Below are 25,747 nucleotides of genomic sequence, written 5' to 3'. Positions count from 1 at the left end.
TTTCGCACGTCACTGTTCCCGTGCCCAACGTTGCCCGCCTTTACTGCGCGGTGGCGTGCACTGGCGGCGTGCACCATTCGGGCATCCGGCAACATCACATGCATGGGGTATTTTGTCGAACTTTCTGTCAGAGCGACTTTCACGAGCGTGCAGAACACACGCGGCAGTACGCGATACCGAAAATACCACTGAGACGCGACCGCGTGAGCGAAGCAGGGCGCCGGGCGAAGCGCAGTTTGGCGAAAACGGAACTTTTGAACCACGCGCGCGGTTCCCCATGGCAACGCTAAAGAGGTTCTTTTCTCCATGAATCAAACAGAAGCGAACAAGCAGCATTTTATTGCGTCTCTTGATGCGCGGGAGGTTCTTTTATTTATTGCAGCTAGTTTGATTACTAATGATTAATTGTATTCAGACTCTCCCACGTCATCGGGATCACTTCCAAAATGTCCCACTCGTGGCGCTGATCGTGTGATACATTTAGCTTAATTTCTCGGTAAGTAGGGCCCTGCTTTTGATAATACTGCCGTTTTAGACGTTGTCATACATTGAGCTTTCACTCTGACAAATTATTTACCTTTAGTGTCCCTCTAAACCGCTCCACGGTTAAAGGAAGACGACGGAGGAGAAGGCGGCGAGAGAGCTTAGTTTGAGTGAAAGCTGTTCCCTATGCTCGGATTGCTGTGGGTCACGGAAGTCTGCTGGTACCCGAAAGCATAACAGAAGTTGTCAACCACGAGGCTATCGTACCCGCCACTAGTGCTCTCTCTTGCAGCAATTACTTTCGAAGCAGAGCACTCGTGTATTCCGCCCGTTGTCCTTTCGTTTCTCGAGGTCAACCCTTCATGGAAAGGTGTTATTGAAGAAAGGATAGTTGCAAACAATCGACAAAGTGTATGAGCTGTCGTTGTTTGTTTTGTGGAACAATGGCTTGTTCACGATTTTTAAGACAATAGAAGGACACAGTGAGCGCGGTCTGTTGGTGGTTACCTAAAGTGGTGAAGTTTGTGCAGCAACAAGGCATCTTAACGGAGGACTAGCAATCTAAAGGTAGGGAATGTGTGTGTTGCAGTGCAGTGATTGTGGTTTCGCCGTAGTTGGACACCCGCCATTGCGGTCGACAACAGGTGAAGACCGATGTAAGGAGCATTTTCATTTAAGTTCAGCTAAACCGTCAATAAGTTGAGGTAGGAAAAATTAATGCGGTGCCTTGCATTATGCCTTACCTGATCATAATAGCAAGGTACTGGCCTGCAAAATTCACGAATCAGTAAACATACAACATAACAATGAACAATGTAGCTTGCACGGATGAATATCTGCACGCGGATTCAGAGCCATTTCGTCAAGACATTTAAGCAACCCATTAAATCCCGTCACATTCCGCTACAGTACTGTCTGTCGTGGCCTCTGAACACCTATGTGCGCATATGCCACGTTTTTGGCTTTTTTACTGTCATCGTTGTCATGTGTGTGCCTTCTCAAATCACGAGGATGTCTTCACTTTTCTTTTTAAGGAGAATATATTATAGAATTACACGCTAACACAACGTGTGTTAAGAGGAATTTTGTTACTGCGACTATGAATAATGCTCGTGGTCATACTATTTGTGATTTGTAAAAAGTTTGCGCTCTGTATTCATGCACAGTTGTTAACCAATAGCTCAGTCGTTGAGGTGTTCGAATCCTAAATGCATATTGCTTATAAAAGTAATCGGTTGAAACGCCAGTGGGCTTTATGCGTCTGTATGATAAAATTGTCGTCTGCATTCTGGAGCGTATGGGAACACCATAGATTACGCAGGGCAACAAAAGAGATGAGTGCTGCTCATTTTCTTGGGCAATTGTTTGTCCATTAAAAAGCAGCGTTTCGGCATGTCGAGCCCGCGTTTCAGAGGGGGAGTGGGGAGGGGGAAAGGGGAGGGGATGTGGTGGGAAACTGAAGAGGGCGAGAGTTGGAGAGGAGGTGTGTGGAGAGGAGGTGTATGGAGAGGGTCTGCGCATGCGCAGTAATGGTCGTCACGCCGCACACCACCACCGGTTTGAAATCCGCCATAAGATGCTTCGCATCTAAAAGTGGACGTAGCTTGCAATAGTGACGCAAGGCTATAGAGCGGAGTGCATCGGTACCAGCTAGTCCTGGCCTATCGTGGTTCTGCTAAGTTTTGCGAGCTTATGGCAGGCTTTGCTCAATTTTGCGAGGCTATGGTAAGTTTTCCCAAATATTGCGAGGTTATGCTAAATGTTACTAGGCATTGCTTAGTTTTTGCTAAGGTTTGCTAGGCATCGCCAAGCTTCTGTTCTGTTGCGAAGTGTTGCGAGGCGATGCCCATTCTCGCCAAGTCCCAGTTTGTCACGCCACGCCAATCTTCAGTCTCGGAGGGTGCCCCAGCATCAGAGACGAGTGCATGGTTGCAGGGTGGTAGCCAGTAGTGCTAAGCTTCAGGCCTGGACCAGCAAGGTGCCGATCAGGTCCGCTGTTTTCTGGCCATGCGCCACTAGTGCAAGCTTCGCCTACCTTTCTTGAGCGAAGTATCCGGCCTTGCCTCGTTATGGCTAGATGAAGCGAGGGCGAAGCTATGACAACATGCCCCAGGGGTAGCGAGCAACACGAGGTGACGTCGTCGCTCCAGGAGGTTTTTTGTCCACGACGGCCAGACTAACGCTCGGCTTAAACTGCTCTGCTGTGAAAAAACAGTCCCTTTAGGAAACACTAAGGAGATAACAGGCAAAAGCCTATGTTCTGATGAGGCAGTAGTTAAATTACTTCGACTATCTCAGTCGAGTGAGTTGTTCGTACCTCCCCTCCCACCTCCTGAAGCCATGTGCACGTCACGTCGTATTTCACTACCTACAGGATCGGCTCATATTTGACCAAGCGTAGATGACATGGGATGACGCCATCAGATATGGTCGCGACGTGTTTCATGGCATAGAGCGACGTTAGCGGACTTTGAGATCCCTGACGTCATGATGTCGTCGGTCGATGGCGTCAGAACTTGACGTTATTGATGATGCCATGTGAGGCAATTTTGGTACCGTTTCTTTCTTCAACGCCCAAGGCCAATTTTTTTACCCATGAGGCGTGTACGAGGCTTTTCCCAACCTAAGTAAACCATTGTCATATTTACATAGTATCAGAGTCCCGGTGCTTTTATTACGGACCCTTCTAATATATTAGCGTCTAAATATATTACCATGCTCGCTTTCGTTTTCAGGTAGCCATGAGAACGGCTCCTTTTGTACTTGCAGTTGTAATCTGTATTTCACAGATCACGTCGATTTTCAGCCGGTTCGTACCCGGTAAGAGATGAAGTTTTGCGTTAATCGTTATCGTCGCTATAGTTGAGTGAAATACCACTTCAACTAAATTTAGCACTTTCTCGGGCACCACGCGGAGGAATCGTTTGGCTAGGTGTAATGATAAAGACTAGGTGTAGTGACTCAAGTGCAACGAGTGATGGAGTAGTGCGAAGCATGTTGTAATGACACTATTTATGTCACGAATATCAGAATATTTTTTTAATGCAGCAGTTATTCCTGTAAATCAACCTAGTGATATAGTTTACTTTCCATAGTGAGGAAAGCGCGTTGGTTTGTCTTCTAACGTATCAGTACACGCCACTTTGTAACTATGCCAGGAAAAAGAAAGGTTTAGGAACGTAGTTCAAAGCGCGTCCTGAAGAAGACCACTGACGGCGCCGCTAGTAGCCCCGTCGTCATGTCTACTAGCGGCGCTGACTAACAATCCTACGTTTATATGCACATATATACCAATAAAGTGAACGGGAGGATGACCGCCATCGTAGCCCAAAGGTAGAGCATCGGACGCGTTATTCGAAAGTCGCAGACACAGTCCCTGTCAGCGGCAAGTTTTCTTTTGTCCACTTTACTTCACATTTACATCATAATTACTAAAAATAACTTCCCCTATACTTTCTTTAGCATTCTTGTCTGTTTGTTGCAATTAAAACAGTATTAATGCAACTCGCATGTACCTATTACGCATATAAAACTTATACGGAATTGACATATATACTGCACGCATCTTTTGTAACAACATTGCAAAAGTTTCGGCTTGTAGATATTTGAAAGAACCGGCGGGACACACTGGCGAACTTAAGAAAATGTACACAAGTTTCTTAAACATAAAAATGACAAATTACCTTTTCTGCTGAATTATCGCCTACCTTAGTAAAATTAGTGACATGCTATGCATGTGATGATACGAAACACATTGAGTGAAACAAAGACATGATGATAGACAGCGAACTCTCGCAGCGCGCAGTAGTTTAAGCGCATATACTATTGTATAAGGCCTCCTTCGAGGAACGGGCAACATCTTGGGAGGAAAATGCGCATAGAGTTCCTATTTCACAAAGCGCTTCTTTTTGTCATTCTTACGCAACTAGTCCGTTGCACGCATAGCCGCCGCCTTCAGCAAGCCGCGTCCTAATGTCTGGGAACCTTCCAGGATATCTTAGAATCTTCTTATAGGCTTGAGCGCAAAAACGCAAACAGTTGAGGTTATTCTCTAACTAACGATGCCACCAGCGATAAGGCTCGAATGTTCGAGGCTACATGTATAAATGCCGATGCACCTTACCGCAGAGCAGATTATCGACGGCCGACGCTCTGTTCGCCGCTGTCAGTATGCAGTGTGTATTGCTGTAGTTTGACGTTCCGTTTCCCGGCCACAAGTTGGGCAATATAAAGAGTTTCATCTTGAACACGCCGACTGATTCCTTCGTGGAGGTCACGATCCCGTGACAATATTCATAAACATGATGTATTCATGTGATTGTTGTTAGTCCTTTGTATTCCCACGTTGGTATGCTTTGCAATGAACATTGATAGTTTATTGATGTGGAAGTAGTTAACAAGATCCGATGCAGTGACCATAGAATGGTAAGATCTAGAATTCAACTTGACGTGAGGAAGGAACGGCAGAAACTGATACGCAAGAAGCCGATTAATGAACTAGCTCTGAGAGGGAAAGTTCAGGAAATCAGAGTTTCACTTCAGAATAGGTACGCGACTTTAACCGAGGAAACCGACCTTAGCGTTGACGCAATAAATGATAATCTGACTAGTATCATCAAGGAGTGTGCAGTGGAAGTCGGGGATACAGTCGTTAGACAGGACACTGGTAAGCTATCCCAAGAGACGAAAAACCTCATTAAGAAACGTCAAGCTATGAAAGCCTCAAATGCAACAGACAAAATAGAGCTGGCGGAGCTTTCGAAGTTAAGTCGCTGCTATCGCGGCTAGCCCTATAAACAAGCCGGCATCGACGCCCACTCTTCACTGGCAGCAGCGGCATCCCATGATCGCCATCTAAGCCTGAATCCTCTGTTTTACGCAGGTATTCCTACGTAGAATTTTTGCCTTGTTATTTATTTTCCACTGCTGCTGCTGCTGCCACCAAGTGTTGTCTTGTTCTTCTCTTTTTCTCTGTTTTTTTTTTTGCATACCTGCACCATGCCGACGAATGTAGAACTGTCTAAAAAGGTGGATGAATTGGAAGATAAGTTGAGCAACTTAGCTAAAAGCACGCATGAGCTCACGTTTGGTAAGATCCTACTGAGGATGAAAGAATCTGGAATCGATGTTGTTGAACTTAAGAGAGAAGTTGATTCGCTGAGGACCAGTGTTGAGCATTTGAACGGTCTTGTTGAGGATCTGCGTAGCGGGAACGCTACGTTGACCGATGAAAACAAACAACTGAGATCCCAGAACCAATCATTGACCCGCAGAGTCGAGGAGCTCGAACAGTACTCTCGCCTTAGCAACGTCGAAATCAAGGGAGTTCCTTGCTCCCAAGGAGAAGATTGTGTTGAAATCATGAAATCAGTAGGGGACAAAATTGGTTGTCCCGTATCGTCGAATGACCTCGATATTGTTCATCGTGTGCCTACTCGTTCAAATGACAAGAAGAACATCATCGCACGATTTTGTTCTAGAGCCAAGAAGGCTGACTTTGTTAGTAAAGCGCGTAAAGCCAAGCTCTGTCTTAGTGACATTGGATTCTCTGGCCCTTCCAATTATCCCGTGTTTGTAAATGAGCACCTTACGGCATGTAACAAGGCTCTCTTCTCCAAAGCTCTAACACTGAAAAAAGAAAGAAACTGGATGTTCCTGTGGACGGACAACTGCCAAATCAAGGCTAGAAAAACAATTAACAGCAAAGTACTGCGCATTCGAGACGAATCCGACCTAAACAGAATAGAATAGAGCTTATTGTCAAATTTTTTGGCGCAACTAGTATGGCTTCCGTATTAAAACCGGATCAAGTGCATTCTTTCTTAAATGAATTTCATTCTATCATTCACTTTAACGCAAGAAGTCTTCGTAAACGCTTTGACATTATTGACGATTTTTTCACTTCGCTATCTTGCTCATTTTCGTTAATTGCTATAACTGAAACTTGGTTATCTGACGATGACAAAAATTTGTATTGCTTTCATAATTATAAATCTGAATACTGCAATAGGGTTGCGAACAATCATGGTGGTGCAGCTATTTATGTTTCTTCTGGAATTGCTTATCGACGAAGACATGACCTAGTACTGACCGTTGCCAATTGTGAATCTGTTTGGATTGAAATTGATAACTTCTTTCTAACTAGAGCTCAGAAGAACCTCATATTTGGCTGCATCTACCGCTCTCCTTCATCATCGGTTAATGATTTCTGTACCTGTCTTGACCATCTTTTGCATACAGTTTCACTAGAAAATAAAAATGTCGTCATAATGGGTGACATGAACATTAACTTACTTGATGAAGCATCACCTGCCTGTATTACCTATAGTAGTTTGTTTCACGGTTATGGATATGACTGTTTAATTGACGTTCCCACACGTGAAGATTTTAACGGCTCAGGAACGCTTATTGATCACGCTCTCTCTAACCTGCTTGACCAACCAGAGGCGAAAGTTCTGCATGTAGACATTAGTGATCATTACCCCATCGTCTTACGCTTCAAAACCAATGTACTCCCTTGTTCCTCTTCACACACCAGATATGTATTGGATAAAGACGGCTTCATAACCGCTGTTGCTAACACTAACTGGTCTGAAATTAAGTCAATAAACGATCCACAGAAAGCGTTTTCCACATTTAGTTCACTAATTTCATCGCATTTAAGAAAGTTCACGTCCAAAAAGAAATGTAAAAAAATTGTTGCTTTTTCTCACAATCCGTGGATCTCGCAACAGCTATTGGCGGAAATGCGCAAAAGAGATAATTTATATAGGAAAACTAAAAAACAGCCATTTAACAAGAAATTACGTTCCCGTTACAAGAGCCTATGTAATTCTCTTAACTGCAAACTTAGAACTGCAAAAAGGTCTTATTTTGAACAAAGAATCTTACAGGCGGCTAACAACGCTAAAAAGAAATGGGAGATTATCAACTCCTTCTTAAATACAAACACGCGGCAGGACGAGGTACGTCGACTTTTAATTGACGGAATAGAGCACGATTGTCCTTCCGATATAGCTGAGGCTTTCAGTAGTTTCTTCTTCCCAGATAATTCAAATTCTCCTTCAGAAATCATCAACTTGAGTCGTTTACCCCAATCATTCTTCTTATTTCCTACTACACCGAACGAAATCATTGCCGTAATACGTAATTTAAAATTGACAAGTGCTGGAATAGATGAGATCCATCCTGCGAACATTAAATCAATTGTGCACCTAATAGCTGATATATTTTCATTTATTGTTAATTTATTATTTAAAAATGGTATATTTCCTTGTGAACTTAAGCGTGGCAAAGTGATACCTGTTCTAAAAAAAGGTGACAGATCATTATTACATAACTACCGACCCATTTGTATTTTGCCGTTCTTTGGAAAAGTTATTGAGAAACTAATTGAAACACGGTTAACAAAATATCTCTCTAAATTTAACATCCTCTCTTCTTGTCAGTTTGGGTTCCGCCATGGACATTCAACTGAGATGGCGCTTATTCATCTTACTGACCAGCTAAAAAAGTTAATCGACGAAGGATTCCTAGTTGCCTCAGTATTCATCGATCTAACTAAAGCCTTTGACAGTATAAATCATAATATTCTGTTCACTAAACTTGAGTCAATTGGCATCTCTGGCCCCGCTCTTTCACTAATAAAAGCTACTTATATAACAGAGTTCAAGTTGTTTCCTATATCAGACGTTTATTCTCGACAGCGAACTACCAACATCGGTGTGCCCAAAGGCTCTATTCTGGGGCCACTTTTGTTTTTGATTTATATTAATGATTTACCTAATTGTCTTTCTTCATCCCAGTGCATTTTGTATGCCGACGATACCACTATATTCACCTCTCATAAAGATATCTCATCTCTCGTAAATATTTTGAATGCAGATTTAAATAACATTCTAAATTGGTGTAATACCAACATGTTATCTATTAATGCTACTAAAACCAAATTTGTTGTATTCAGTTCACATCAGCGAAACGTATCATCAATACCACATATCAGTTTTGGTCCCCACTCCCTCTCGCATAGCTCAAGTTCCTCTTTTCTAGGAATTCTTCTGGATAATAATTTAAAATATCATAGTCATATTGCTGGCATAAAAAAGAAAATTGCGTATGGTATACGCGTCCTAATTAAAACGCGCCCTTACTTCTCACGCACCACATTACTGTCTACCTATCATTCCTTCGTCCATTCTCATTTCACCTATGGTATAACCTGCTGGGGAAATACTTACAATACTCATATTGCGTCCCTCCAGTTTGTCCAGAATCATACTATAAGAATAATTACATGCAGCCCACGCCTCTGTAATGCCAAAGCACTACTACGCGAGAATAACATTCTCACCATCACTGGACTCACTAAATACAACTTAGGTATTTTTTTCTACAGGCTTATAAATAACGAACTTCCGCCAGCCATTTTTCCATCGTCTAATCTCATGATCTACAGCACTACTCGATTCGCGATGAACAACAATTTTCTTTTACCCAAAATTCGGACTAATTATGGGAAGCAAACTGTAGCCTTCACCTCTATTTCCCTTTGGAACACTCTTCCGCTTATCTTGAAAACCACAAGACCATTACATCATTTTAAGAAAGAACTAAAAATGCACTTACTTCATTCTGAATAACGATAGAGCAACTGTGTTTTCATTTAAGGTACGTGTGCTTAGTTGTTCAGTGTATTTTGGACATAGATTATCTGACTATTGTATTGTTTCTTTTTTCTTTTCCTTTTGTCTCATCATTTTTGCTTTGCTGTGAAATTTTAAAAGCGTATTAGTCTATGTAATGACATGTATAATTTTTCTGTGAATGCTATGTTTTTTTTTGCTTAAATGATTGATCTCGCTACTGTTGCTACTATGATGTGCATATTACCTTATTTCATTTTGTACAGGAGGTCCCGATACAGTCTCTTGACTATGGGACCTCCTCCTGCATACTAAACGCTTGTAACTTCGCTCAACTTTTTAATAATAAATTCTGATTCTGATTCTGATTCTGATCAATAGGCGTAAAGTAGCCGACATAAGAAAGTATAATATGGAGAGAATTGAGCATGCTCTAAAGAACGGACGAAGCCTCAAAGCTATGAAGACAAAACTGTGCATAGGCAAAAATCTGATGTATGCATTAAGGGACAAGGAAGGCAATGTCACAAAAAATATGGATAGAATAGTTGAGGTAGCGGAAGAGTTCTACAGAGATCTGTACAGCAGCCGAGGCATTCAGGATGATAACGTAAGAAGGAGTAATAGCGCAGAGGAATCTGACATCCCACCAGTATTGACAGGAGAAGTAAAGAAAGCCCTAAAGGGAATGCAAAGAGGCAAAGCAGCTGGTGAGGATCAGGTAACATCAGACCTGTTGAAAGACGGTGGAAAGATTATGTTAGAGAAACTGGTCACCCTGTATACTAAGTGCCTCTCGACGGGGAGGATACCACAATCTTGGAAGAATGCCAACATCATCTTGATCCATGAGAAAGGGGACGTCAAGGACCTGAAAAATTACAGGCCCATAAGCTTACTGTCCGTTGTCTACAAGCTATTTACAAAAGTAATTGCTAACAGAATTAATACGACATTAGAGTTCAATCAACCAAGGGAACAGGCGGGATTTCGTACAGGATTCTCAACAATAGACCATATTCATACTATCAATCAGGTGATATAGAAATGCGCGGAATACAACCAACCCCTATACATGGGCTTCATAGATTACGAGAAGGCATTTGATTCGGTGGAGACATCAGCAGTCATGCAGGCACTGCGGAATCAAGGCATCGACGAAGCCTTATAAACATAATGGAAGAAATCTACAGCGGATCCACAGCCACTATAGTCCTCCATAAAGAAAGCGACAGAATCCCAATAAAGAAGGGCGTACGGCAGGGAGACACGATCTCTCCAATGCTATTCACCGCGTGTTTACAGGAGGTTTTCGGGGCCCTAGATTGGAAAGAATTAGGAATAAGAGTTAATGGAGAGTATCTCAGTAACCTGCGATTCGCTGATGACATTGCATTTATGAGTAACGCGGGAGACTAATTACAGCTCATGATTACTGAACTGGATACGGAAATTAGAAGAGTAGGTCTGAAAATTAATATGCATAAAACTAAAGTAATGTGGAACAATGTTGGCAGAGAACAGTGCTTTGCGATATGTGGCGAGGCACTGGAAGTTGTAAAGGAGTACGTCTTCTTAGGATAGGTAGTAACCGCGGAGCCGAACCATGAGAGTGAAATAACTAGAAGAATAAGGATGGGTTGGGGCTCATTCAGCAAGCATTATCAAATCATGAATGGTAATCTACCACTATCCCTCAAGAGGAAGGTATATAACAGCTGCATCTTACCGGTACTTACCTGCGGAGCAGAAACCTGGAGACTTACAAAGAGGGTTCAACTTAAATTGAGGACGACGCAGCGAGCGATGGAAAGGAAAATGATAGGTGTAACCTTAAGAGACAGGAAGAGAGCAGAGTGGGTCAGGGAACAAACGGGGGTTAAGGACATCATAGTTGAAATCAAGAAGAAGAAATGGATATGGGCCGGGCACGTAGCACGTCGGCAGGATAACCGGTGGTCATTAAGGGTAACTGACTGGATTCCAAGAGATGGCAAACGCGTGAGGGGGAGACAGAAAATTAGGTGGGTAGATGTGATTCAGAAGTTTGCAGGTATTACGTGGCAGCAGAAAGCACACGACCGGGTTGATTGGCGGAACATGGGAGAAGCCTTTGCCCTGCAGTGGGCATAGACAGGCTGATGATGATGATGATGAGTTTATTCCTTATAAGCAGATTTCTTGCACGTATCATTAACATATTCAATTTCCAAATTCCATCTTGGGTAAAATGGTTTTTCCTTCATTTATTCCGCAGCCAATGTAAATTGCCACTGAATGGGGAATACAGCCACAAATGTATGAAGTTGCTGAAACAGACATAAATATTAATTTAGTAGTTTAATAGCCACTTTGTTCCTTAGGCAAATAATAAGCTTGTAAAAAAAGTTGTTTATTTGCCGTTACACGTACCACTGTTTTATTAGATGTCTGATGTTTGGTATGTTGATAACATATCTCATATATTTTATTTACAATTTCACAGTAATTTCCTTGCTACACTGCTTGTGTTTCTTCAAATAAACATTCCCAACATGTCATAAAGCACCTCAAATTTTCCAATATTCAATATTCATATATAAATAAAGGTTATGCGGATCAGCGGCAACTCGAGAATTTAAGACGTTCCCTAAATTACTTGTATAATGCTACTACTGCTGCTTATTTTTATTATTGCCCTACAGGAAAGTCTAGATGTGAGTGAACGAAGCATGTAATACAGAACAAAACATTTTTATGAAAATGAGCGTCGTGATTAGCCATTTGTCTGGTCACAGTGTATTCTTCCCGTTTTCAGACGCAGACTCATGTGACCTGCCATATTGCCCAGGAGAAATGCCTGTGTGTTTCAGAGGCTATCGTACTGGAAGAGATTGTTACTGCACATGCTGTAAGAATATTTCCTCCTGCTGAGCAATGTATGTGGAGTTTAAAATGTCAAAGCACTAATTTTAACACGAAAGTGTTTTATGCCGGGGTCCACCAAGACTTCAGTGACGTATTTCCGTCACGGAAATGACGTGGAAAAAATTAACACGATCAGATGTCAAAGAAAAAAGTTCCGTCAACGGGCATCGAACCCACGACCGCTTGGTCCGCAACAACGGATGCCGGGCACGCTATCCACTGCGCCACGGTCACAGACTCTAGAGACTTTACAAACGCGCCTTTTATATCTACCACTCTCCTGGTCCACGGGGTGGTGTTGCCCTCTGGGAGCGGTAAAGTAAAGTAATTCGTCATTACTGTGGCCCCCGCGATTAACACCTGCAACGCGTTACACGTACGTCCCATTCGGCGTGTTTTCAATAAAAGTTCAATTTTGTCCATGCCTTAACACACCGCGAGGTGGCGATCTTATCCCAAGTATCGTAAAAGCGTCGGCCTCGGTCGCTCATAGCGTCCCGCTAATCCAAACCAAATATAGCTCTGCGACGCGCGCCTGCCTCACATGGCTGTTACACCGCGTTCCCCGCTCACGCACTCGCGCCGAGATAAATCGCAGCCGGATGGCCGCACGACGCGCTTTGCGTTTCCCCTTAGTCCGGCCGTGGTGTTCAATCACATTTTAACGTGCCGCGGGATGGCGACCAAGTTCTGCGTCCAATATGAGACGCTCTTCTGGCTACCACACCTCGTTCTCTGACTACGCTTTCACCGTTAACTACTATAGCTACCACAAGGTTTTGTGTAATCATTTAACATGGACGTTAGTCGTCGGGAAGGAGATGTACCACCAATCATCAAAGTGGGTGCATCCACGTTAAACGGTGCTATAGCTGCCAGACATCAATATACAATGTGCAAACTCTCTTATATCGATGTACAGTAAACATTCAGTTACTTGTGTAAGGGCACGCTTTACTTTCGTGTTATTCCGATTCCTATGACCGAGGGATGAACCATCTTTTTTCTATATTCTGTTAAGGAGAGCCCGTTGGAAATGGTTATATGTTGGAGCTCATAAATTGGGCTCAGCTAATAGAATTGATCACTGACGCTTGTGATTTTTACAATTGTGCAGATATATTCTATGTTATACCAGGGAAAGATAAAATACTCACAGGTTTCCCATACATTCGGCTACGACGTCTAGAAGGCGAAAGCCGTCTTCTTTATCTTCTCAACTGATGTCCTGATCCTCTCCACCCCGCCCTCTTTCCGTAAACTTTCTGCACCTAACGTATTCTTACACTGTCTCCAGGATTGCAGGTAATGGAAGATTTGTGCACTACACGTGCTTTTGCACTGCCTCCGGGAATGACCCGCCTTTGACCACTAGATGATTTAGTGTGATGCCGTCACCACGTGACTGTAAATTTTGGCGATCTGCACCATTATAATGAAGTTACATGATGCAGTCATCAAGTTATAATATTTGATCGGTGATTTCTTGCATTTTTCGTGTTGATACTGACGCCTCCTACGCCGGCGGTCAATTTTCGTGTTTGATGAGACATCTAAGGCTTTAAACTGAATTAAAAAAAAAGAAAAAAACTCCAGGCCAGCGTGGCGCACGCAGCACAGTCACAACAAAAGCTAGAGAAGCGGCCTTTCTGGAGGCCGTTGTAAACTGTCTTGGGGGACTGCTGCTAGTACAGTTGCAAGATACCCACTAAACCATAAATAATTATTAGTTTGCTAAGTGGTAAGTTTGCTTACCACTTAGTGGTAAGTGGTAAGTGGTAAGTGGTAAGTGGTAAGTTTGCGAAGTACCCGCTATGCCATTATTCAACATTCTGGTGTAGAAGCAAAGTACGCACTACTGGTCTCTAAGGCATTATATTGCACTTTGTTGATGCTGTGGCTGATGACGATGTAGAATTAGGTCTGAGCTCCTAATAATGGGTAAGAAGATTCACTCCACCCAATCGTCGTGCAGTTCGCATTGTGTGCCGCCTGTTTGTTATTTTACTCTTCTACCAAACTATATTTTATCTGTTAACGTGGTTCCTTGCCAGACACGACGCCTGTATGGGGTCTCTTTGCGAAGGAGTTTCAAGAACCGCCGTGGCTCGTGGTAGAATACTTGAATGCCGCGCACAGGACCTTGGTTCAAATCCCACCTGAGTATGGATGCTATTTTTTTCTCACTGTGCGTGATAGCGGCTACGGACGCCGGCGGCAGCGGACAACTACGCCATCAAAATTGGCTATTGTTTGATCTCATAACAGCTTATGCTGTGAAAAGTGCAGAAACGGCTGAAAAATCACAGTGTGCGAGTTTCTAATGCAGATACATTCAAAACAAAGCACGCATAATTGCAATTTTCGCATAAATGATATATTTCAGATTACTAAAGTTTAACGAGATAGTGATAAGGGACCGTGTCTGAGAAAGTGCCGAGTCAGCATCGGCGGCGTTGTTTTTGAGAGAAAGTTCGGATAGATGCAGAAAATAAAAATTCGTGTTCGAGCGAGAATCGAACATAAGCAATGCGCATGGCAATCGTGTATTCATCCACAAAACAACACCGACGCTCGAAACTGCTTTGGAAAACGATCCTAGGAGTCGTCATGTCGTGCTAGGAATGACGCTAACTTATGTAATATTGTGTGGCAGAAGCGTAAAATCGCAGCAGGCGTCACTGCATGTGAGTTGAGTAAGAAGTGGGCTCAGCAATAATTCATCATGGCCATCAGTATCAGCCGCAGCATGAACAATGTGTGTCGCTGAAATCAAGAGTTCCACGAAACCTCGTCTTGTCGGAAAAAATCATGGTCAAAAGGTAAAAAAGAAGACGCCGACCAAAAACACTTAAAAAATAACAAAGACGTTTCGGCTCCCGTACGGGGGCCTTGTTCCCAAATGAAGCATTGAAAGAACGGGGGTTGACTATGTACATGCAAATAGGAGTTTGTTAATTCTGTGCAGCGTCAATTATCCCGTCCGCTTGTTAGTGCCTCCTCCGTGCCTGCTCCCTGAAAACGTGCCGCAATTCCGTACGCTCCCGGAAACAGTGAGGCCTTAAAACGCGTGCTCCGTTCCTATGATGTACACGTGGTGCTTGTGCCAGTAAAAAAGCTGAAAAGTGTGCTGACAAACGTGAAGGACAAGTTTCCTAAAGATAAGTTCCCAGGCGTCGTGTAGAATATTCCGTGTGCAGAATGTGACCAGGTGTAAATCGGCGAGACAGGCGATTTTCAAAGGCGCCTGAAGGAACACTGTTACGACGTTAAAAAAAAAAGTGTCTCCAAATGTACTCGCCGAACATTCTGTGTCAAAGCGACATGATAATGACTGGGCCACTGAAAGAAATCTAACCTGGCGACTTCATCTCGAGTCGTTACTAATCCAAACCACTGATACCACTCAAAATCGCAATGACGGCACCCTTCCTTCTGTTTACGCACGCTGTTTGTGCCATCTATTTGCAGGTACGTAGCCAACCCCCGTTCTTTCATTGTTTCATTTGTAAACAAGGCTCCCGTAGCAAGCTCATTGCCTTAGAGGTGTAGTGGGTACTTCGCAAGTGTAATTGCAGTAGGCGTCCTTGAAGGATTTAGAACGGCCAGTTCCGTGAGCACAGACATTCGTTCTTTCACGGCACGGTTGAGGTGTTAACCGATAACCAAAGTATTGAGTGCGAATGAGAAGGTAACCCAAACGGGACCCGATAGCGCTATTGTCTTGCACACCTAAAAACGAAGCTTAAGCGTACTCCAAGCTTTTGATGGCAACCTTTTTTATGTTAGAAAGGACAGAGCTTGCAAACATGGACACAACAGAGCAGTCAAGCCTCCACAAACGCCGCGTTTGTTGTGTCTTGACCTCTCTTGTGTCCGTGTTTTGCATGCCCTGTCTTTTTAGCGTGAATACCTAGCAACTAGTTCAGCTCTCTGGTATTCTAAGGCGGCCTTATATTGAAGTCGAGGGTCTCACTAAGTCTCGCCTGGTCACAATAACCAATGAACACAATGAACATGAATGTTCACAGTGAGTGCTCACAATGAACAAGGCTCCCGTGTGGGAGCCGAAACATCAGAGTAAATATACTTTCACCTTGGTTGTCGGCTTTTAATGTTTTCACCAACCTTGCATTCTACTGCGTCGGCGTGAAAACTTGTTGAAGCGGCCATGTATGACTATATATGTTACATTATTTCTAAAATTTTATTTTGTGAAAAGTTCTGAAAGGAATGGTGTGCCCACCGATTTGGTGGGCGTGGTGTCCCGGAGGTAGACGTCCCAGGTGCAACCATGATTGGCCACATTCTTGTTCCTGCTCATGCGGTAAGTGAAAATTTCGTGTCACTGATATGTGACAGAGAAAGGAAATCAGAAATCTTTACGATGATCCTTGAAGCTCGTTTGTGCTGTGCATCGAATAAAACGCCAGGCCTGCGCTGAAACCGCAGCACAGTCACAGCGAAAGCTGGAAGAGTGGCGTTTCTAGAGCCCCTTGTAAGCTAGCTCTCTTGGGGCTACAAGTACACTAGAAAGGTACCCACTACGCCATAAATCACAATTTCTGTGAAGTTGGGAAGCACCTACCAAGCCATTATTCGTCATTCTGCGGAGAAGCGAGCCACCAGCTACACGTCTGTAAGGCATTATGTGCACTTTGTTGACGCGACGACTTATGACGATCAAGAATTATGGCTCAGCCCTTTATAATGGGTTGGAGGCTTTAAACGGCCCACCAGTTATGTAATTTGCATTGGGTGACTCCCGGTCGCTATTTCCCTCTCCCGTCATGCTGTATACCATACGTTGGCGTGGGAGAGAGACGGGGGGGGGGGGGGGGGGGCGAAGAACTTTACTGAGACCCCAAGGATATAGATCATGCGCTTATGGGCTTCCTTGGCAACCAATACAAGTGCACATGCGAGTAACCCACTACGCTATAAATCGTTGTAATTTTACTGAGACCCGGAGGAAATGGATCATGCGCTTATGGGCTTTCTTGGCAACCAATACAAGTGCACTTGCGAGGAACCCACTACGCTATAAATCATTGTAATTTTTGAGATGTAGGGCAGCAGGTACTGTGTCAATTTTCGTCATTCTACGGAGAGCCGTGGTACCTGCTAAACGCATGTAAGGCATTATGCGCACTTTGTTGATGCTGTGCCTGATGACGATGAATTATGGCAGAGCCGTTTGTAATGGGTTGGGAGCATTCAACAACCTACTCGTTGCGCAATTCGCATTCTGTGACGCCTGGTTACAGAATTCGCGTTGTGCGACGCTTGGTGCTTATTTTACTCTTCTACCACGCTATATTGCATATGCTAATGTGGTTCCTTCCCGACATGAAGCCTGTATAGGACCTTTTTGCAAAGCAGTTTCAAGCACCGGCATGGCTCAGAGGTTGAATACTGGGCTCCCACGCAGTGCGCCCAGGTTCGAACCTCGTTCCATCCTGGAATTTTTTTCTTATTTCGAGCGATACTGGTTACGGACACCGGCGGTGGCGGCGGCAGCGGCGGCGGCGGCAGCGGCGGCGGCGGCGGCGGCGGCGGACAACTACGGCGCCAAAAACGGCCGGTGAAATGATCTCATAACAGCTTTCGCTGTAAAAGCTGCAGATGCACTTAAGTCTTCTATGTCTATTCAATTCTGAAGCTGCTCAGAGCCCACCGAGAGATTGGGAGCCATTGGCGAGGCGGCCTGTCTGCGCAGAGTATGTCTGTGTGTCGGCAATATCGACGTCCACAGGTCACGTAACAGGCACATGAGGACATAACTTGGTCATGAAGCATTGCAAATTTCAGGTTTTTACTTGGTAAAGTGGCTACGCAATAAGATGTGATTATTAAGTTGGAGCTTGGATTTTGAATTCAATTTTCAGGGTGGGCCAAGTGAAAAGCTCACCATCTCTATCAGGCGCGTCCCTAAGAAGGCTCGAACGCAGAAACCATACGGTGTGGGTATTTGACCCGGTAATTTGTATAACTTTAACGCCGTTTCAAAAGCGGAGCTATTTATGCTCTTCCTTCCGCCGATTCGCGTGACCAGTAAACTATCATCATCATGAACGGCGTCTACGTTATACGGCATCTGGCGTTGCCTACAACCTTCCACGGCTGCGCCTAACGCTGGCAACGCAATAACTCGGCAGGCGCGCCCTCTCTTCGCGCTCTTCTTCAGCTTAGGATTGACAGTGAGAGCTCGTTTTGATTCTGAAGACTCAAAACGAGCTCTCACTGCGCCGTCTCTTACAACGAGCATCTCAGTGCGCGCGCGCCTGCTTGGTAGCCCCACGCTCGTGGCCGCTGCAGTGACCAAATAATTTCAAAATTAACGTCTTCAGTGCCGCCGACACCTTTTTCGGTACTGCTGGCCTTTTATTAAACAGAAATTCAATCTTGCCTGCATCTTATACACTTGTTGGGCAAGAAGTTGGAATTGCCAATCCTTTCCTAAGGGTCTTATGGGAGGGTCCGTAACTATTAGTGCAACAAAATTATGCAATATATTTTCAATGATTGTGAAAGCTAATGGGGAGGAGAATAGGTGGACGAAGTTTAAGAAATATAAAAAAATGTTTTTCTTTAATTGTCGTCAGAAATTTCCATTGTTCCGTGCTTTCTTGAAAATAGCCCGATCGTATCTCTTTACTGAATAGATATAAATATAATATTCCGCAGTTTTGTAGACAATTATGCGAAGGACGTAACGCGGATTTTTCATCGCTCTGCTACAAGGCTTTTGTGAGATAAAGACCTGCAAAATAAAGACAATTAGGTTTCCTGGGCCAATTTTGAGGTTTTTTTTATAAAAACATCTGCACTACCCATAAAAACTAAAAATATCTGAGCAGAAGCAAAAACATACATATATTTAGGTAAATACATTTCAGCTACCTAACTTTAGTATATTTTGTGCAATTTATAATGAAAGTTGGCCAAAACAGCAGAGCGGATAAGCGCTCCACTTCACCTCTTTGTCATTATTGAATTCCTGTGCTTCGATAAAATTTTTGGCGGCAAAAGAAATTGCGGATCTCTTCCTTCCACTCATATAAAATTTTGAAATAAATTTGAGAGGTCGACCAGCCATCTTTTTTTTCGATCTTACGTGGAATCACTCTATAAAGAGTGCAGTGCAAAGGCACAATATAGGCATGGCACCGTTTGTAAACCGTGCTCCCCCCCGCTCCCTAAATGATATTCACATTGGCAGCATGTAAACGTGATTATTTATTCAGCAACTGCACGGTGCTGGTTGCCACCTTTTTTGCAGAATTACGGAAGAGATGGCGGCGAGGAGTTGTTCACAACCCGGCTCGTCACGCTGCGAGCACTGCATCTCGCCATTAGAAACGCCTGACATTCTTTTTCAATAAATAAAGATGTCGATATTTTTCCGAAGAAAATACGTCTGAGTTATTTTATAGCTCAAAAAGACTACCATTCATCATGAAGCAGGAGCAGTACATTACATATTTACATATGGGATGATAACGCCGAAATGTCATATATTCAAAGAAAAAATTACAGAAGAAACTAGGTTGTTTGGTGAGAAGTCCCCTCACATTACAGAAATTACTAGGACCGTGGTCAGAAATGCATCTTCAGAAAAAGGCGAACGAAAAAGGCGACTAGATAAGCGCTTGGGATGAACTGCTATGTGTTGCTATATACGGAATGATGTGTTAGTCCATACACTGTGGGCAGAATTAGAAATGTGTGCGTGTGGAGGCTTTATTGCAATGTGAGCTTCTGCAAGCAAACTGTACATTACCATGCTATTTTAACTTGTTTCAGTGTGCTATATGTTTTTTTTTCTTTAGTTGGTAAATTTTTATTTTTGGTAACCATTTTTGTCCTTTTTTCCTGCAGAACTTATAGAAATGCAGTAGCCGAGGTGACGTAAACCTAAACTTCTCTACAGTAATCTAGTTAAAACAAAATAGAACAGAACAGTACCTGACGTACCTATAGATAGGGTTGCTGCAGCGGGATCGCAAGTTATCAGTAGGTGAGAGCTCGATTGCTTTTTCTGCATTGAAATCCTTTCAGCGTGGTTCTGCACTGGATTACGAATATATGATATACACATTACATGAATTCTTTAAACGTAAACATGACAACCTTCTACCTTATCTAACCCCTCGTGGGGCAGCAAATCTAAAACGCTATTGATTAATACGTTCAAGCCTAACTTCATGCTTTTTAATTTACCTATAAAAACAGTACTTTTCATTACCTACGCCTTTTTCATTCTGTAGCCATTATCAATTTGTTCATGACTAATTTTTAGGAACAGTGGTTGATACCAATTTTAAATATCGCCAACATATCAATTCCGTTTGTAAAATGACTTTATAGAAAATGAAGACATTCGTAAAATAAAGTTTTTTAGCATAAGTACTCCTAAAGCGCTGTATCATGCAGATTAACACAGACATCTAAGTCATTGCTTTACAGCATGTGGCAATTCATATTCCGTTCACGATTGACCGCTGAAGATGCCGCGATACCAAGCTGTGCCACTTATTACTTCCGCTACTTTGTTTACGCCATCTGTGATATATGTTCGTTCAGCTTAACTTACTACCCTTCTCTGAACTATATGTTTACTGCTTCTGTGTCTTCTTTTTTCAGTTGTTTTTCTTTGCCACATATCCATAACCGACTTTTTTGCGGCTGTCCTGTTTAATCCAACAGACCTAGATTTGCGGTCTATAATAACTTTTTATATTGCTTTTGGTTTCGGATTAAAAACCTGCTTTATTGGCCCCAGGGGCGCAATATCAGTGTATATGACCCATAGCCACGATTAAAATACGGCCTTCGGTCGGCACCCGGCAGTGGCCTTTTCGTGTGCCTGTAGCGCCGCCCCGGCAAGCACCCGGCTTCGGCGTCCCATGAGGTCGCGCCGACACCACACTTGGCGACGAGTAAATCTACATGCACCCACAAGAATGTGGGCCATCCTGCTTTTTGACTACTGCTTCACCTCTTCAACTCATTATTTCGGCTCTCTGACACAATATTAGGACTTTCCACGTGGTATTTCGGATGCCACACTTCTACGCCTGTCATTCTGTTCTGTCCTCCTCTTTTTTTTTATGCACATCTGCTTGCTCTGCCTGACTCGCCAGCAGCATGAAGGAGGCCTTCCCACCACCCACTTTTTGCTGTAGTGCCCGGCGTGAATCCAATTACGTTGCCAAAATGGCCCTGCGTCTTGAAGGTGTACATCGTCGCGGCTGCCTCGGACGCCACACCGAAAAAGAAGACAGCGGTACTCCTCAACGGGCTCTGTGAGGAAGGCCGGGGGGTTATAGCAAGGCTGCTGATGAGCAGGCGCAGGTTGATGGCGGCCAAGGTACAGGTGTCGGCAATGTACTCGAAGCCTACCACTCAGCTGTTGCCGTCCTTGATGCGTGCTTCGCGCCAAACGAATACCCTGTCTATGTAGGCGCTTAATTCCGGCAGACAACGCAGCAGGAGGGACTTGGCGGTAGAATACATTCAGCAGATCCGGTAATTGGCAGACAACTGCAATTTCAGCACCGTAGCCCCTGCACTGATTCAAGATCCAATACTGACAGCCGTTTGATCTTCATAGTTAGAGCGGGCCTTCATGTGCTATTCACACGCTGGTTCACACCGGAGCCGTCGAATCCCCCCTCCCCTGAATGTTCGTGACTACAACAAATATTTTCCCCTGGCCTTGCTGCTGAAGTCACGCCTGGTCACACAAGACTACCCGGCGCAGGTGATCAGAAAATTGGGTGCTTTTCACGGAACCGCATATTATGAAGGAAAGTTAGCGTCAGTGAAGTTTTAGGTCATGGAAAAGGTCACTTCTTGGCCTTGATGCCATTCAAGCGTTACAAGGGACGATCTTCGGCGGAACTCTTACCTGCGCTCATGTTACAGGTGCTGCGTTTCCATCGAACGCACCTGTTAAGCTCCAACCGCTCTTCACACCAAACCTGGGTCGAATTTAGAACTCACTGCACCCTTAGAATTTCCTATTAATACACTAGAGAGAAATCTGGCGCAAGTGTCTATGGGAGCTCCAACGCATGACGCTTCAGCGAGCATGTGAATGATTGGTAGTACATGGTTCGTTCTTTCGGCTACATTTGCCTCTGTCTGGCCTGCAGCCGCTTTGTCGCAAGACGAAGTTCAGCAAACGTTCAGCAGTTCCTCTTCACCTCCTTGAGCTTTTTAGGCTCATCAGTTGAAATAGACACGCGAAGTTCGCAATGATCACTATATTTATCCGAAACAGAAGCAAAAAAAATAACAACAGACAAAGCCACAAGCCTGTTCGAAGCCGCCAGCAATACATTTACTCCCGATAATTGCCATGGTGGCTGAACAATCGCAAAACCACAGTTCCGTCTAAGAAATATTGTAGGAAACTCTATGATTGAACTGGCGTGTTTTTCGACCTGGTCCGTCACCAGAGGCAACCAAGTTTCATTGACGCTCGTTCTGGCTTAACAAGACGTGGCTGACGAGCTTGGTCGACAAGAGAGTACTGGAGTGGATGGGTGAGCCCATCGGACTGCAGTGTTTGTGTGTCACAGGAGAATGCGTATCCAAACGATAACTTGTCGCCTGCGGTCCCCCCGCCGGCGCCAGTTACCTTTTCGTTCACTTTGTCAATCTGGGATTTAACGTCCCAAAACCACGATATGGTTATGAGAAACACCGTAGTGGAGGGCTGCGGAAGTTTCGACCACCTGGGGTTCTTTAACGTGCACCTAAATCTAAGTACACGGGCCTCAAACACTTCTGCCTCCATAGAAAATGCAGCCGCCGCGGCCGGGATTCGATCCCGCGACCTTCGCGTCAGCAGTCGAGCGCCATAACCACTAGACCACCGTGGCGGGGCTTTTTGTCCACTTTGCTTTCTTCAAATTTGTATCCTAATTGCTACTAATAACATCCCCTATACTTTCCTTGGAATTGTGGTCTGTTAGTTGTCATGAATATTGCGTCTAAGAATGAAAAACGAGCCCTTAAAAGTCATCTTCTTTCCTTCATTCACAGCGAGGGTCTCGGTGTAGCAGACTTGATGCCTTCAGGTAGTATGCGAGGGATTATTGGTCAACTGCCAGCTCGTAAAAAGATCACGTGCTACTTGCCGCCAACAGGCAGAAAAAGAGTGCTTCATACTCGCCGCCACGGCTGCGAACGGCACTGACTAACACTCCTAGGTTTAAATGCACAAGAATACCTCATAACATGGACGGGAGGATGACCGCCGCCGTATCTCAGTGGTAGAGCATAGGAGGCGTTGTTCGAAAGTCGCAGGTTCGATCCCAGCCGGGCGGAAGTTATCTTTCGCCCACTTTATTTTCTTCATATTTGTATCCTAATTACTACAAATAACATCCTCTATACTTTCCTTGGAATTATTGTCTGTTAGTTCTCATTATATATATATATATATATATATATATATATATATATATATATACCGGTAGTCCCACATAATTGAGCCAAGACTTTGAAAATGAAAGGCTCTTCAGAGGCAAATTGAACCAAACGTATACTACTCGCACTAGCCTATAGATACTCAGGCTATTTTATATTTTCCCCTAAATGAATTAGTTAATTATTGCTAATTACTTAAATTTTTAAATATTGGCTGATAACCCAAAATATTAACACTGAGCTGTAGAGCACTTTTAGAAACCACGGACTGAATTGTTTCCTGTACGATACGACTCGCGGTGTTATTTTTTCCGCGTTGTAATGAAAGCCCGCAAAATTTGAAAAGAGGCCACGTGACGGGCCGCGAGCGCACTGCAATAGTGCTGCTCTCAAACGTGCAACCGGTGAACGAGGTCGCGCGCGGCTGCCACGGGGAAGCGACAGAGTGCCTTGAAGGTGGCCGATGTTTGGGCGTCCGTCAACGGTGCAAATGCACGCTGCTGGCCGAGCGCTGCCGAGATAAGCGTCCGAGACGGATAAATAAAACAAGGAAATAGCTTTATTGTCTCTTTTGAACTTGAGATGCGTAAAAGGAGGCAACGACGTGAAGCTAGTCACGGGTGGCGTTGGTAGGCGAGCGGCATGAGGAGACATTTTTTTTTTGTTGTTTTCGGTGATCGGTGCTCGTAAAATTAAGTCGCGATTACAGAACATGTTCAAAGAGGTCGCCATCTGCTGCAATACAATTCTGGCATCTCTTTATCAGATTTTCCGTGACGTTCTTGACCATGGTTTCGGGAATGGAGTCGCAAACTTGTCTTATTTTTTCTTTTAGATTACCTGATGTTGTGGTTGGTGCCTGGTATACCTGACTCTTGACGTACCACCAAAGAAAAAAAATCAAGGGGGTTTAAACCTGGAGACCTTGCTGGCCAAGCAATGGGCCCGTGCCGCCCTATCCACTGCTGCGGGAAAAATTTGTCCAGCCAATTGCACGCTTTGCTGCTTCCGGGCGCAGGAGCTCCATCATGCTGATACCAGATATCTTTAATCCTAGCCAGTGGAACTTCGCACAGAAAGTTTTCAAGTGGTCCATCCAAGATATCCTTGACATATCGTTCGCCTGTAAGTGTGTCTGTCGAAGAAGACAGGTCCGATTATAGTACCACCGTAAATGCCACACCACACATTGAATGACCACCGATATTGGTGACGCGCCTGCCAAGCCCAATGAGTGTTCTTGTCACTCCAATAGTGAGCGTTGTGGAGGTTCACTTGAGCATTGCGCGAGAAATTAGCTCCGTCGGTCCAAAGTACCTTGTTCACGAAGCCTGGGTCTTCTTCGGTCTTGATTAGGATCCAGTTTGCAAAGTCTGTGCGATTCTGAAAGTCGAGAGGCTCCAATGCTTGGTGCAGCTGCACGTGGTAGGGATGAAGTTGTCTCTTCTTTAGTATTCTCCACACCGAAGATTTCGAGATAACAGCTTCAGCACCCACACTACGGACACTTGCCAGGGGGTCTGCAGAAAGCTTTGACAGGATATCCCTCTCCACTTCCTCTCCCAAAACTGAAGATTTGTGCCGTTTTGTGGTAAATGTCCCAGTCTCTTTCAGCGTTTTCTAAGTACGCACAATGGTCATTGAGCTCGGCCGCGTACCTGTATACCAGCGTTAAAACAGCTTCACTGCCTGCCTTCTGTTTCCGTGTGATGCACCTAGGGCCAGAACCATATCCGCTCGTTGCTCATTCGAGTACGGCATGTCAGCTGCTTTGTCTCAAACGACAAACGAACGCGTCAACAAAGCGCGCACGCGGGCACTTTCAAACGGCAGCGCGATAGCACGGCCCTAGCCGCTCACCCATTAAGCGCGAACGACGAAAAAAAGTATTCAAGGACGCCGGCGCGCCGACGCTTCTCCTCGCCCACTCGAGGCCGCCGCAGAGCCGCAGACAAGCAGATCAAACGCCCGATAAAGCCTGCGAGCGTTCTATGAGCAGCACGGGATTGCTCGAGGCTCGATTCAAATTCAAATTCAATATGCATTGTTTAACGGTTCAAGACGTGAGAATAGCCTGTAAAAGCGATATAACGGTCACTTGATAGCCACCTCCTCTCCCATGAAGCGACGCCGAGCGCGAGTAGAACCGGGGAGAGAAATCTCGAATTGCCGCAGCCGTCGAGGCATTTCATCGTTATGTCGCGTTTCGCCCTATCTACATGAATCAGAATCAAACTGCTGTTTTAAATGCGAAGCATTTCTTAGCGAACTTC

The 25,747-nt window shown here is 44.3% G+C and overlaps 1 long non-coding RNA gene across 1 annotated transcript; it reads left to right on the top strand.

The window, feature by feature from the left end:
* The first annotated feature begins 978 nt into the window (after positions 1-978).
* Positions 979-19,444, top strand: LOC119373657 (uncharacterized). Its single transcript, XR_005179929.2, has 5 exons — positions 979-1,050; positions 3,219-3,303; positions 11,923-12,015; positions 16,255-16,359; positions 19,315-19,444. It is a non-coding gene; the product is annotated as an uncharacterized LOC119373657 (long non-coding RNA).
* Positions 19,445-25,747: the final 6,303 nt, after the last annotated feature.

This window comes from Rhipicephalus sanguineus, chromosome 11 (genome assembly GCF_013339695.2).
Source record: "Rhipicephalus sanguineus isolate Rsan-2018 chromosome 11, BIME_Rsan_1.4, whole genome shotgun sequence".
Lineage (NCBI taxonomy): Eukaryota > Metazoa > Arthropoda > Arachnida > Ixodida > Ixodidae > Rhipicephalus > Rhipicephalus sanguineus.
Note: the sequence above shows the minus strand (reverse complement) of the source record. Positions and strands in the feature narration are given on the sequence as shown.